The sequence below is a fragment of the Chiloscyllium plagiosum genome, unplaced genomic scaffold (assembly GCF_037043375.1).
Source record: "Chiloscyllium plagiosum isolate Xiang-an unplaced genomic scaffold, Cpla_swu_hap1 HiC_scaffold_47, whole genome shotgun sequence".
In the NCBI taxonomy this organism is placed as follows: Eukaryota; Metazoa; Chordata; class Chondrichthyes; order Orectolobiformes; family Hemiscylliidae; genus Chiloscyllium; species Chiloscyllium plagiosum.
The window spans coordinates 35,900,321-35,915,077 of record NW_028270185.1 but is presented as its reverse complement, the minus strand read 5'-3'; the positions used below and the strand labels follow the sequence as shown (position 1 = coordinate 35,915,077).

At 41.8% G+C, this 14,757-nt stretch overlaps 1 long non-coding RNA gene across 1 annotated transcript in view; it reads right to left on the bottom strand.

Annotated features, from left to right (window-relative positions):
- LOC148136085 (uncharacterized) overlaps window positions 1-11,518 on the bottom strand; it is a 42,971-nt gene extending 31,453 nt beyond the window's left edge. Inside the window, exon 1 of the long non-coding RNA XR_015754780.1 lies at window positions 11,310-11,518. This is a non-coding gene — a long non-coding RNA (uncharacterized LOC148136085). The remainder of the gene's footprint in view (window positions 1-11,309) is intronic.
- Window positions 11,519-14,757: the final 3,239 nt, after the last annotated feature.

Here is a 14,757-nt window from a genome sequence, read left to right as displayed (position 1 = left end):
TGTAAATCAAAAACAAAAACAAAAGTTGCTGGAAAAACTCAGCAGGTCTGGCAGCATTGGTGGAGAGAAATCAGAGGTAATGTTTCAATTTAAGTGGCCCTACCTCAGAACTGTCATCCAAACAGGAGCTGAACATACTAAACTGCCCTATGTGAGGTCAGTTCCCTGAATAGCCATCCCCAACCAGCAAAGGGTCTAGTCATGAACAACTACCCATAAAGTGAACACAGGCGAGCAGTCATTCCCACTCACCTCCTTTCCAATCACCCAGAATGCAAGGAAGATGCAATAAAAATTCTAAGAAGCAGATTGGCTAAAATTGCCCAGCAAGATCTTGAACTGACTTGTACTACAGCAATTTTAATGGTTGGAATTTATATATCTATATAAATCTGCCTCTGTGGTGTGAATCACCATCACTGCTTGGACAGACATCCCATGTGACAATCGGTGCAATGATGTCCCACACCATGATGCAAAGAGCATCTTGTAAATCACGGTTGACAGATGATTCATATTCTTTTAGCAGTGTGCAACTGATGGACTATGAATCAACTGTGATCCATTTACAGTTTCCAACTCACGAGTCTCTCAATGTTGAATTTCAGTTCAACTGGAGGGCACAACAGAGAGAAAGCACTGCAGATGCTGGAGATTAAAATTAAAGAGTGTGGTGCTGGAAAAGCACAGCAGGTCAGGAAGCATCTGAGGAACAGGAGAATCAACATTTTGAGCATAAGCTCTTCATCAGGAATACTCAATAGCAGCACTCACTTTCACTCTGTCGGGCCAAATGTTCTTGATCCTAATTGGAGCCTTGGAGCAGCACAAAAATATCAAATATCCTAAATCACATGTCAGTCACCATAAACTAACTTGGCTTTCACCTGTGAAAAATCCTTTTGGACCAAACAATTTCGACAGTGGTGAGGCCTCTGGATCAGGTCCAATAACAGAGATTTCACAAAGTTGATGGAGTACTGCATCAAGGTGTAAGACTATAGCCTCACAGTGAATTGGTCTAAAAATATATCCGGGCATTTATCTGTAAGATATCAGTACCAACAAAATAATAATAACAATAATAAATAGTTATGCAAATTAATAGCCTAAAATGAAATAACAATCCCAAGGAAATGTACATGGGAGTATCTTCACATAGACCATTATCGTTTGGGGAACATCAAAGGATAATAGCAACAAAGGGCAAGATGGGAAACATCCTGTTTAACAAAGTTGTTTGATCCTCTGTGGGACAGCTGCTACCACAACACTCCAGATCTCAGTGTTTGTCCTGTTAAACTGTGCACCACAGCACTATGCCTCTTTCTACAAATAGCATAACTCACATGTCTTTTTGACAAACAAATAATTCAACAATACACATCATAAATGGAACCCTGTGCTTAACACCGCTCCCAGTGAGCTGTCCTCACAAATACTGTGTCCCCACACATCCACTGATTGTTGAAAACACGTAGATGGTGAGCACAGATGGCATTGACTATCAGTTATCACTCCATAATGACCTGCTCAACTCACCTTTTGCTAATATTGTAGCTGGGCTCCCATTTGGAGCAAGCTGCCTGAGCACGATCCACTAACAATATCTCTTTCCATCAAGTAATGGGAAACACCATGTGTCATTGAGAAGTGGGTCATGACAAAACCCATCTGAGAAATAGCAGGCTTTAAACTACTACAGGGAAAGACTGTCTTGCTGAACACTTTCTTGACCAGATAGGGTCAGTGCTCAGCCAAATTCCATCAATGTGGCCTCAGTGTATACACATTCTGTACAGCATAGAGAAACCCACAATACTGCATATTACTGAGGAGCCTCCTATCTGAAACTATTCACTTTAAACTCAGTTAGTGAGCATACTGTCATCTGGCATATCAGGCGTACAGTGGAAATGTAGAGATTTATATAACTTAAGTTGTTACAAGATTTACTAGGCATACTAACAATGTGAAGGATGATGTAGCATACTTTCAAGATAACTAGCCTTTGAAAGTACATGTTGTTGTTTGTGAAATAACCTCTCCCTTCCTGCTGCTGGCAATGTCTCAGAATTGGAGAATTATTTCAAAATTGAAGGAGAGACAGTTTCAGAGACTATTTTATCTTGTGTGGTATCTCATTATTTTTAAAATCATTGAATGACAGCAGGTTTATTTTAATGATGTGACATCCAAAGACTGGATTAATCTGATCCTATTAGGTCTCACTGGTAATTCCAACTTGTATTCAAACAATAAGACTTACAGATTTCATCCACTATCAGTCCCATCAATATTAAAATATCTTTCAATATTCTTTTCAGCGATGGCCTTCATTTTGCTGAGGCTAGTCAGCCAATCAATACGTCATGTTGTAGAACACCCTGAAAGCTGTTTTACTAAGTACTGTTATCCCACTGCTTTTCTTGTTAATTCAGTTTTGCACTAGGAGAAAGTGAGGACTGCAGATGCTGGAGATCAGAGCTTAAAAATGTGTTGCTGGAAAAGCGCAGCAGGTCAGGCAGCATCAAAGGAGAAGGAAAATCGACGTTTCGGGCATAAGCCTTTCTTCAGAAATGAAGAGGGTGTGCCAGGCAGGCTAAGATAAAAGGCAGGGAGGAGGGACTTGGGGAGGGGTGTTGGGAATGCGATAGGTGGAAGGAGGTTAAGGTGAGGGTGATAGGCCGGAGAGGGGGTGGGACTGAGAAAAGGGGGAGGGGAAATGAGGAAGCTGGAGAAACCCTCCAACCACAAGGGATGAATGCAGATTTCTCCAGCTTCCTCATTTCCCCTCCCCCCACCTTTTCTCAGTCCCAACCCTCAGACTCAGCACCACCTTCTTGACCTGCAATCATCTTCCCGATCTCTCCGCCCCCAACCCCTCTCCAACCTATCACCCTCACCTTAGCCTCCTTTCACCTATCGCATTCCCAATGCCTCTCCCCTAAGGCCCTCCTCCCTACCTTTTATCTTAGCCTGCTTGGGCACATCCTCCTCATTCCAGAAGAAGGGCTTATGTCCAAAACGTCAAATCTCCTTCTCCTTTGATGCTGCCTGACCTGCTGCGCTTTTCCAGCAACACATTTTTAAATTCAGTTTTGTAACCCATTTAGGAAATTCTATCTGTGAATAAGCACTCTGGTACAGAACCAAAAGCTGATGCTGACTACAACAACTGCTCGAACTCACACTAGGTAATACTTTCTTAAGTTGAAACTTTATTGCTGGAACAGCACAGCAGGTCAGGCAGCATCCAGGGAACAGGAGATTCGACGTTTCGGGCACAGGCCCTTCTTCAGGAATGAGGAGGATGTGCCCAAGCAGGCTAAGATAAAAGGGCTAAGATAAAAGGCTAAGATAAAAGGGCACAGGCCCTTCCTGAAGAAGGGCCTGTGCCCGAAACGTCGAATCTCCTGTTCCCTGGATGCTGCCTGACCTGCTGTGCTGTTCCAGCAATAAAGTTTCAACTTTGATCTCCAGCATCTGCAGACCTCACTTTCTCCTCGAAGAATACTTTCTTAAAACAAATACAAAGAAAAACAGGAACAAATTCAGATCCTTATCCTCAGAATTCTCAAATAACAAAATCACATCGAACAGGAGAGGTCCTTTGGACCATCATTTTTGTCCCACCAAAATGACACTAAATCTACATCAGTCCCATTTTCTACCACTTGGCCCATAGCCTTGAATGTTATGACATTTCAAGTGCTCTTCCAAGTACTTTTCTGAGGTTTCCAATTTCAATTTCAGGTTCCTTACCAACCTCTAGGTGGGAAGAATTTTCCTCATGTCCCCTCTGAACCTCCTGCCTTTCAGCTTAAAATTACACCACCCCGTTACAGGCCCTTTGACGAAGGGGAACAACTGCTTTCTATTCACCCTGTCTATGGTCTTCATAGATACTCCAATCTCTGTTCTTAGTGAAGCAACCCGAGCTTATCCAGCCTCCCTCTTCACAGCTAAATTGCTACAGCCTAAGCAACATTCTGCTGAACCTCCTTTGCACTCCCTCCAATGCAAACACATCCTTCCCATGCTGCGGTGACCAGAACTAAACACAATAGTCCAACTATGGCCTAAACATAGTCCAACAGCACTTCCCTGCTCTTATAACCTACGTCTTGACTATATCCTCTACGCCTTCTTAACCACCCTATTAGCCAGTCCTGTCACCTTCAGAGATCTGTTAACAAGCACCTTTAGATCTTTTAGTTGCTTTATGCAGCCTGGTGTCCTCCCATTCACTGAGTATTGCCTTGTCTTGCAATTTCTGGCAAAATGTATCACGTCAGGTTTATCAGGATTAAATTTTATCTGCCGTTGATCTGCCTGTTTGACCAATCTACCTATTTTTGTTTGTAGCCTTAGAATATTTTCCTCACTGCCAACCACCCAGTCAATATTTGTGTCATCACAAACTTACTTAATATCCCCAACCACCCCCACCAACACACACATTCACCCACATACATGAACACACACATATGCAGACATAGCTGAAAATGTGTTGCTGGAAAAGCGCAGCAGGTCAGGCAGCATCCAAGGAGCAGGAAAATCGACATTTCGAGCAGAAGCCCTTCTTCAAGAATCCTGAAGAAGGGCTTATGCCCGAAACGTCGATTCTTCTGTTCCTTGGATGCTGCCTGACTTGCTGTGCTTTTCCAGCAACACATTTTCAGCTCTGATCTCCAGCATCTGCAGCCCTCACTTTCTCCTCCCATATGCAGACATACACACACACTTTATTATCATTTATGAATATCACAAACAATAAAAGATCCAAAATTGATCCCAATGGATACCAGTCTCCAATTACACTAACAGCCTTCTTTCAGCTTTGCCTCTGCTTCCTCTGACTGAGTCAATTTGCTAATTTATTCTGAATTCCATGTGTTTTTACTTTAGTTGTTAATCTCCTGTGTGTGGCTTTGGGACAGTTCAGTGACTCAGTGCTTAGCACTGCTGCCTCACAGCACCAGGGCCCTGGGTTCGATTCCAGACTTGGGTGACTGTCTGTGTGGAGTTTACACATTCTCCCTGTATCTGTGCGGGTTTCCTCTGGGTGCTTGATTTCCTCCCACAGTCCAAAGGTGTGCAGGTTAGGTGAATTGGCCATGCTAAATTGCCCATAGAGATAGGTGCATTAGGCAGGGGTAAAGGTCGGGGAATGGGTCTGGGGGGTTAACCTTTGGAGGGTGAGTGTGGACTTGTTGGCCTCCATGGCCTGTTTCTATACATTAGGGAATTGAATATAATCTTGTCAAAGGCTTTGCTAAAATCCATATAAACTACATCAATTGCCCTACTCTCCTCCAAAGACCTGGTCACTTCCTCGAAAAATTTCACCACACTTGTGATGCATTTTGTCCCTCTGACAAAACCACGCTAACAAAAAAGAACAAAGAAAATTACAGCACATAAACAGGTCTTTCAGCCTTCCAAGCTTCTGCTGATCCAGATCCTCAATTAAAATCCGTCACCTATTTTCCAATGATCTGTATCCCTCTGTCCCCTGGCCTTCATGTAGCTGTCTAGATACATCTTAAGCAACGCTATCATTTCCATCTCTACCTCCTCCCTGCATAAAGAACTTTCCACACATATTTCCCTTAACCCTTTCCGATCTCACCTTGAACTTGCGACCCCTAGTAATTAAGTCCCCCACCCTGGTAAAAAAAAGCTTCTTGCTATCCACTCTGTCTATACCTCTCATGGTTTTGTCGACTTCAGTCAGGATCCCCCCTCCAAACTCCATCTTTTTAATGAAAATAATCTTATTCTACTCAACCTCTCTTAATAGCTAGCACCCGCCATACCAGGCAACATCCTGGTGAATCTCCTCTGCACCCTCTCCAAAGCATCCACATCCTTCTGGTAATGTAGCAACCAAAACTGTATGCTGTATTCCAAATGTGCCCAAACCAAAGTCCTATACAACTGTAACATGACCTGACAAACCTTGTACTCAATACCCCATCCGATGTAGGAAAGCATGCCGTATGCCTTCTTGACCACTATTGATCTGCATTGCCACCTTCAGGGAAATATGGGCCTGACCACGCAGATCTCTCTGTATGTCAATTTCCTCAGGGCTTAAGTCCAAAGATGTGCAGGTTAGGTGAATTGACCTTGCTAAATTACACATCATGTTTGGGGATATGGAAGTAAGGTGCATTAGATAGGGGAAGTCTAGACTAATTGGTGTAGGGGACTGGGTTGGTGTGGACTTGTTGGGCCAAATGGCCTGTTTCTACACTGTAGGGATTCTAATTTACTGTATAGTTTGCTTGAGAACTGGGTCTTCCACAATGCATCACCTCGCATTTGCCTAGACTGAACTCCATCTGCCATTTCTCTGCCCAACTCTCCAATCTATCCATAATCTGCTGCATTCTCTGACAGTCCCCTTCACTAACTGCTACTCCACCACTAGTCATAGTTCTTCATTTTGAGAAACTCCATTCCACTATTACTCACAGTCTCCTGTTGTCCAGCCAATTCTCTATCCACCTAGCTAGTACACCCTGGATCCCATGCAACTTCACTTTCTCCATCAGCCTGCCTTGGGGAACCTTATCAAACGCCTTATTGAAGTCCACGTATATGACATCTACAGCCCTTCTCTCATCAATCAACTTTGTCACTTCCTCAAATAATTCTGTTAAGTTGGTATTATCTCAGAGAATAGATAAGGGAGATGAAGTGGACGTGGGTATTCAGATTTTCAGAAATCTTTTGACAAAGTCCCACATGAAAAGTTAATTTGCAATAGCCTTTGTGAGTTTTTTTTCATTCATGCGATGTATATACTGGGTTCTCTAGACTACTCTCATATTTTGTTTATTTATTAATTGGATAATTAATATGACAGGATACTTCATTTCTTTGACTTGCAGTCTGAACTTGAACTGAGTGTTTATGCAGCAATTTAAATTCATCAGTGAAACGCCAACCATTGCAAATATAAATTCCGAACTGTTGTAATGTCTCAGGTATGTTCCCTGAATGTTATAATAAAAGAATTCTATCATTCTTGCACCGACCACAGAATGATGAAAATGTCAGATAACAACAAAACTAAAATCACAGAATTTCTTCTGCTTTCCACCTCTGGGTCACCGGGATTCTCTCCTTTGCTATGGCCCTTCAGTCTCTGATGGGCCCGACTTGTCACAAAAATATGTCTCACTGTCAGTACTGAGCGACAGAATTAAAGTGTATGGAACCAAGGGCATTAAAACCCAATCAAAACAGTCAAATCTCACCCAACCGGCACAGAAAAATAATTCTGCTTTGGATAGCAGAAACAATTGGCAATTACCTCTGTCAGTTCGTATCTATAGTAGAAGGGGATGTTTTTAAAAATAGACCAGAATGCATGTTATTCAGAGGATGACAGCTGCATTTTTCTTGGCGCATTACTGTGTATCCACGTTCTGGAAACAGATGACAATTACATCGATCAAAGGAGGAGGTAACTGTCAACCAGACAGAACAGTTTTTGGCTGAATGCATCAGAGCATTGTGAACACTACACATAGTGGTGAGATCCATGAAAGACAGGGGAAATTAATACAATTAATCTGCCACAGAATAACCTCTGTGATTATAATAAATAGATCTGCTGTCACCACAGCCATGAGGTAACGGCTAGTGCAGGTTGAGAGGCTGCACTTTCCTTCAGGCAGTATCATAATTCCGAGTAAACAGGTTCTTCTCCTGTTTAAGATAGCCCTTAAAATTCATGTCTTTGAATAAGTTATTGTCATCTTACATAATATAGACAATAGGTGCAGGAGTAAGCCATTCTGCCCATCGAGCCAGCACCACCATTCATTATGATCATGGCTGATTATCCTCAATCACTATCCTGTTCCTGCTTATGCCCAAAACCCTTGATTCCACTATCCTTAAGAGCTCTATCCAACTCTTTCTTGAAAGTATCCAGAGACTTGGCCTCCACAGCCTTCTGGGGCAGAGCATTCCACACACCCACCACTCTCTGGATGAAGACGATTCTCCTCAACTCTTTTCTAAATGGCCTACCCATTATTTTTAAACTGTGTCCTCTGGTTCGGGACTCACCCATCAGCGGAAACATGCTTCCTGCCTCCAGAGTGTTCAATCCTTTAATAATCTTATACGGCTCAATCAGATCCGCTCTCAGCCTTCTAAACTCAAGGGTATACAAGCCCAGTCGCTCCAACCTTTGAAGTAAGATAGTCCCACCATTGTGGAAATTGACCTTGTGAATCCAAGCTGCACTCCCTCAATAGCCAGAATGTCCTTCCTCAAATTTGGAGACCAAAACTGCACACAATATTCCATGTGCGGTCTCACCAGGGCCCTGCACAGCTGCAGAAGAACCTCTTTGCTTCTATACTCAATTCCTCTTGTTATGAAGGCCAGCAAGCTATTAGCTTTCTTCACTGCCTGCTGTATCTGCATGCTTGATGGGTCAAAATTAACTTCATTTAATCTGTCATGATAAAAGTGGGTGACATCAGCATCAGGCCAGGATAAACTGAATGGAAACAGACCAAGTAAAGTATTGCTGAAAATACATTTGCAATCAAAAAACACAAATTTTAAAAAAGTATGTGATTTAATCTTTATAATGGAGCATGTTGTCCTCTAAATTCTTGAATTTACATTCTCACCTGTTTACCTGTATTCAAAATCTTCCATGTTCATCATTAATTTATTTGCTTTCTTGGACAGGTGTGAATCACGTTTTGTAAAATCTCTATGAAAGTGTTAGCTGTTCTGTTGTGATGTAAATGTAACCAGCTGCTGTGATCATGAAAGAAATGACCGATTTCATACAATTAAGTGAAATGAAATGCCAGAAACAACAGTAAGTTTGACAATTGGGAACAATCCTGTGTCACTGCGCTGTCTAAACTTCTCGATTCCTTCTCTAAGTCCTTCTGATTATCCAACTCCGTCTCCTAAACCTATACCCTCTAGTTTTGCACTCCTCTCCCCTGGGAAAAAGACCTTGGTGATTCAGCCTATCCATGCCCCTCATGATTTTAATAACTTCTATAGAGGTCACCCCTCAGCCTCCAATACTCCAGGAAAAATAGCCTCATCCTATTCAACTTCCCCCTACAGTTCAAACCTTCCAACCCTGGCAACATCCTCGTAAATCTTTCCTGAAACTTTGAGTTTAACAACATCTTTCCTACTACATGGAGACCAGAATTGCACACAGCATTCCAAAAGGTCGAACCAATGTCCTGTATAGCTGCAACATGACTTTCTAACTCTCATACTCAACACGCTGAACAATAAAGGCAAGCACACCAAAAGCCTACTTCACTACCCTGTCTACCTGCGACTTCACTTTCAAGGAACAATGAACCTGCACCCCAAGGTCTCTTTATTTGACAACACTTCCCATTAAGTGTATTGGTCCTTTCTTGATTTGCCATACCAAAATGCAAAACCACATACTTATCTGAATTAAACTCCATCTGCCACTCCTTGGCACATTGGCCCATATGATGACTATTCCATTGTACTCTGACATAACCATCTGTACTGTCCACTACACCACCAATTTTGGTGTGATTTGATTTTGATTATTATTTTATTGGCATGTGCATTTTACATTAAAAAATACAACAAAAAAGTGAAAACATTTCATTTGTCACAATGACACAGCACTATTTTGAATAATTTAAGAATAAGAAAAAATGGAAAGATATGGCTGAAGATGAGCCGGCTAAACACGGTAATCAATGCCTATGCCATCATCCTCCAGTTCTTCCTCTTATGTAATGTAAACTGTTTTTAAAATATCAATATTTATTTCCCGGAGTTCTCAAGCCCCCATTTCTTTTCAACAGTAAAAATTGATGTGAAATATTCAGTTACCATCTCTCCCACCTCCTGAGGTTCAACACAAAGACAACATTGTTGATCTTTAAAGGATCCTACTCTCGCTCTCTCTCTCTCATTGCTCTCCTGCTGTTGAAGTGTTTATAGAATCTTTTTTGGGTTATCTTAAATCTTACTTGCCAAAGCTATCTAATTTTCCATTTTTGCCTTTCTGATTTCCTTTTTAAGCATGTTCCTACCCTCTTTATACCCTTCCAGCAACAGGACCATATGCTTCTGAATTCTCATTATCACACTTTTAAAGACTCCCACTTGTCAGTCATACTTTTACCTGTAAACGGTCTGCTGTAATCAACTTTTGAAAGTTATTGCATCATTCCCTTAAAATTTGCCTTATTCCAATTAAGAGCTTTAACTTTTTGGGAAGATTTATCCTTTTCCACAGCTATTTTAAAACCAACAGCATTACAATCACTAGTTCCAGTCACTTGCTCTGCCTTATTTTGCAAAAGATATTCAAGTTTTACTCATTCTGTACAGGAACATTTATATATTGATAAAGAAAATTTTCTTGAACACATTTTACAAATTCTTCACCAACCAAAACTTTAACACTATGACAGTCCCTCAGAAATATCTATTCTAATTGCAGTAGTAATGTATTCCTTAATTAAATATGCCATTCCCTCTCCTCTCTTACTATCCCTCCTATAACACCTAAAGCTGGAATGTTGAGCTGCCTCTCTTGTCAATTCCTCAGCCAAGCTCCTGTAGTAGCTTTGACATCCCAAACCCACATTCCCATACATGCGCTGAGCTTATCAGCCTTACCTGAAAGTTAAATCATTCTCTGACCGCTCATGTCTGTCTTTTCGAATTAACTTGCTCTTTTCTGATTCAGAACCATCCTCATATTTCTGTCTATGCACTTTACTTAGAAGCTCCCACCTCACCACTCTAAAAATGTTGGCAGGATCCGAAACTAGAACTAGCAAATCTCCCCAGTCGGATATTGGTCCCTTTCCAGTTCAGGTGAAACCCATCCTTTTTGAACAGATCTTTTATGTCCCAGAAAAGATCCCAACGATCCAAGAAACTGAATCCCTGCACATTGCACCACCTTTTCAGCCATTGATTTATCAATCCTCTCCTTCCCTCAAGAGAAACCCCCAAAACGCAGAAATGCTGTGCCGTCCACATTTCAGAAATAAGCCCTTCATCAGGAATGTGACTTGTTTTCAATAGATTCCAGTATCTGCAGTAATCTGCTCCTACATTTTCCCCTGTATCAGCTTTTATTTCTCCCTGCCTCACAATTATCCATCCCCTTTATCTGCATCTCTTCTCTCTCTTTCTGAGCTCCATCTTCACCTATTGCAGGAGTGAGAGCCACTAACTGCACTTTTTTCCGAGCTACTTTCAGGACTGATGAAGGGCCACTGAATCTGAAACGTTACCTTTGTTTTAACTCCACAGAAGCTGCCAAACCTGCCGAGTTTCTCCAGCGATTTCTCTTTTCATCCACATTCACTTCCAGATGACGTTCCCAACGCGGGACCGCACTTCTATTGGCTATAAGCACGAGATTGACAGATGTTCTGATCAATCAGAGCTGGATGAGAGTAAAGGTCCGCCCTGAGGGCTCACGCGGGGTCTCGAGGCGCGGCCGTTTAACCGACTCTGCGCGAGCTCGCGGACTGGGGCCTCGCGCTGGAGAGAAATAAGAGTTTATTTTTAAGTCTTTCCAGTGAAGGTGAGAAAACAGCTATGATACTAATCAGTAAACTGTTAATGTGCGGATACACTGAGGAGGAAACTTTTTCTATCCAATTACCTGTCCAAATGATGTTGGCGCTCGGGGTTAACAGGACACCAGATCAGGATGAGATACATCCAAGGATTCTGATTGAAGTGAGAGGGGCACTGGTCCCAACATCACAGTCTCCTCTGGACTGAGAGGAGGTGTCAGGAGACTGGAGGGTTATCAACATTATGACCTTGTTCTGTGAAGACTTGTAAATTAATCCTGGAATTGACAGCCTTGTCAGTTCAACACTGGTGTTGGGAGAGCTTCTGGAAACAACTATTGTGATAAAACTGATAATCACGTGTGTGGGATATTGGTAAAGTAGTGTTCCTTCTGCAAGCTTAATTGCTTATGCAAGGTGAATGAACTAACCTACACCAGTGTATAATGGTTTCAGCAAAGAGCTGAGTAAGCTAAAATGTGCATACAAGAATGGAACGTGCCTGCAAACATTGGAAGAGGTTACAGACAAATAGATAAGTTGAAAAAGAACATCAAGATATTCTAAGCTCAGAAAACTTCCCTCATGTCAGCACTGAGGCAAGCCAAGTCACTGATAGGGCGGAGGGTCACCCGGCTTGGAGTAGGGGAGAAGTAAACACAGAGCACAGCTGGGCAGGGCAGGAACACAATAAGGAATATTGATAGGTTTGAAGGCCAATGAGGTAAATGGGGAAGTACTGAGAATTAAACTGTATAAATTGTGGAGTAATTTTTGGATCGGGGTGGCTACTTGCTAGTCACCCCTTCTTGCAAGAATGTTTCAATAAAATTCGCTGCTTCAGAATTTGACTCAGACTGAAATTTATTATATTGTGAGCTCTGTTTCTCACACATCAAAAAAGGTGGGTTGGTTAAAAAATGTCAAGGGGAAATTGTGTAAAACTATCTTGCTGAAAGGGTCAATGAGGGCAATGTTACTGATGTGATTAACATGGATTTCCAGAAGATAGCATACAACAAATTGTGTGGAAGATTATAAGTCATGGTCCAAGAGGCACGGGCAACATGGATACAACATTAACTGAGTGATAGGAAAGAGATAGTCAATGCTCAGTGGATATTTTTCTGGCTGGAGGAAGATTTGGAGTGGAGTTCCCAACGGGTCAATATTGGGACCGGCATGTTCCAGTAAGGAGAAAGGATAAGGATAGCAAGGTAAGGGAATCTTGGATAAAGAAGGAGGTTGTGAATTAACTCAAAAAGAAAAAAAACAAATGGAAGGTTTAGGAAGCTAAAATTGGACAAGGACTGTAAAGAATATAAAGAAAGCAGGAAAGAATTCAAGTAGGGAATTAGTAAAAGCAAGAAAGGACCATGAAATTGACAAATAGGTTTAAAGAGAATTCCAAGGTATTCTAGGCATACATTAAAAAATAAAAACAAGAGGATAACGAGGGCGAAGGTCGGACCATTTGAGAATAAAGGAGGAACTTGTGCTTGGAGGCTTGCAAAATCCTAAATGAGTACTTTGTGTCAGTATTGACCCAGAAGAAGGATTTAGAGGGTAGTGAGATTAGTGTGGATCAAGCTAAGATGCAAGGGCATTTTGAGATCAAGAAAGTAGTGGTATTGGGTTTTTTGAAGAGCACTAAAGTTTGTAAGTCGCAAGGGCTTGATGCTACCTAAGCCAGGTTTTTGAGTGAGGCAAGAGAGATTACTGGGACTTTGACCAAGACATTTGTATCTTCACTAGCCACTGGAGAGGTATCGGAGGACTGGCAAGTAGCTAATGTTGTTCCTCTGTTCAAGACTGCAATTAGGGATAATCCAGGAAATTATAAACTGGTGAGTCTTTTGTCAGTCGTTGGGAAGCTATTGACAGAATTCTCCAGGATCGGATTTAAGCACATTTGGAAAAGCACTGCCTAATTAGGGCCAGTGAGCATGGCTTTGTGTAGGGCAGGTTGTGTCGTACTAACTTGGTTGAATTTTTTGAGGAGGTGATCGATGAGGGTGGAGCCGGTGGATATTGTCTCCATGGATTTTAGTAAGGCTTTTGACAAGGTCCCTCCTGGTAGGCTCATCCAGAAGAGTATAATGCATGGGATCCACAGTAACTTGGCCGCACGGATTCAGAATTGGTTTGCCTATAGAAGGCAGAGAGTAGTTGTGGAAGGGTGTTTTTCTGGCTGGAGAATGGTGACTAGTGGTGTTCCGCAGGGAATCATACTGGGACCTCTGCTTTTTAACAGATATAAATGACTTGGATGGAGTTGTCGATGGGTGGGTTAGTAAGTTTGTAGATGATGCAAAGATCAGTAGAGTTGTGGATATTGTAGAAGATTGTGAGAGGACGCAGCGGCATATAGATCAGTTGCAGATATGGGTGGAGAAATGGTAGATGGCGTTTAATCTGTCTAAGTATGAGGTGCTACTCTTTAAGAGATCAAATGTTAAGGAAAAGTATACAGTTAAGGGCAGAACCCTGAACATATCGATGTATAGTGGGATATTAGGGTTCAAGTTTGTAGCTCCCTGAAAGTGGCCACGCATGTAGATAGGGTGTTAAGAAGGTGTGTGTCGTACTTCCAGTATTGGTCAGGACATTGAGTCCAAGAGTCAGGATGTCATGTTGCAGCTTTATATTATGTTGGTTAAGCATACTTAGAGTATTGCATTCGGTTCAAAGTTAAAAATCACACAACACCAGGTTATAGTCCAACAGGTTTATTTAGAAGCACTAGCCTTCGCAGCGCTTTCGATGGTCATGGAATATAAGATCGTAAGACACAGAATTTATAGCAAAAGTTTACAGTGCGATGTAACTGAAATGATATATTGAAAAAGATCTGTATCTTATCTGATACTCCACAACCACCTGATGAAGGCGCAGCACTCCAAAAGCTAGTGCTTCCAAATAAACCTGTTCGACTATAACCTGGTGTAGTCTGATTTTTAACTTTATCTTCCATCTAGAAATAGACTTGCCTCACCTATGAGATAGTGTGCTTTCTCGCATGACTCATGAACTGCCTTATCTGGAGACTGTATTCAAATGCTGATTAGCGACAGAGTATTGACCCAAGTCCTGAGAACAATGCACCATTAATACCCACTCTTGGCAAGGTCACAACTCTGCTGCATGCAAGTGTAAG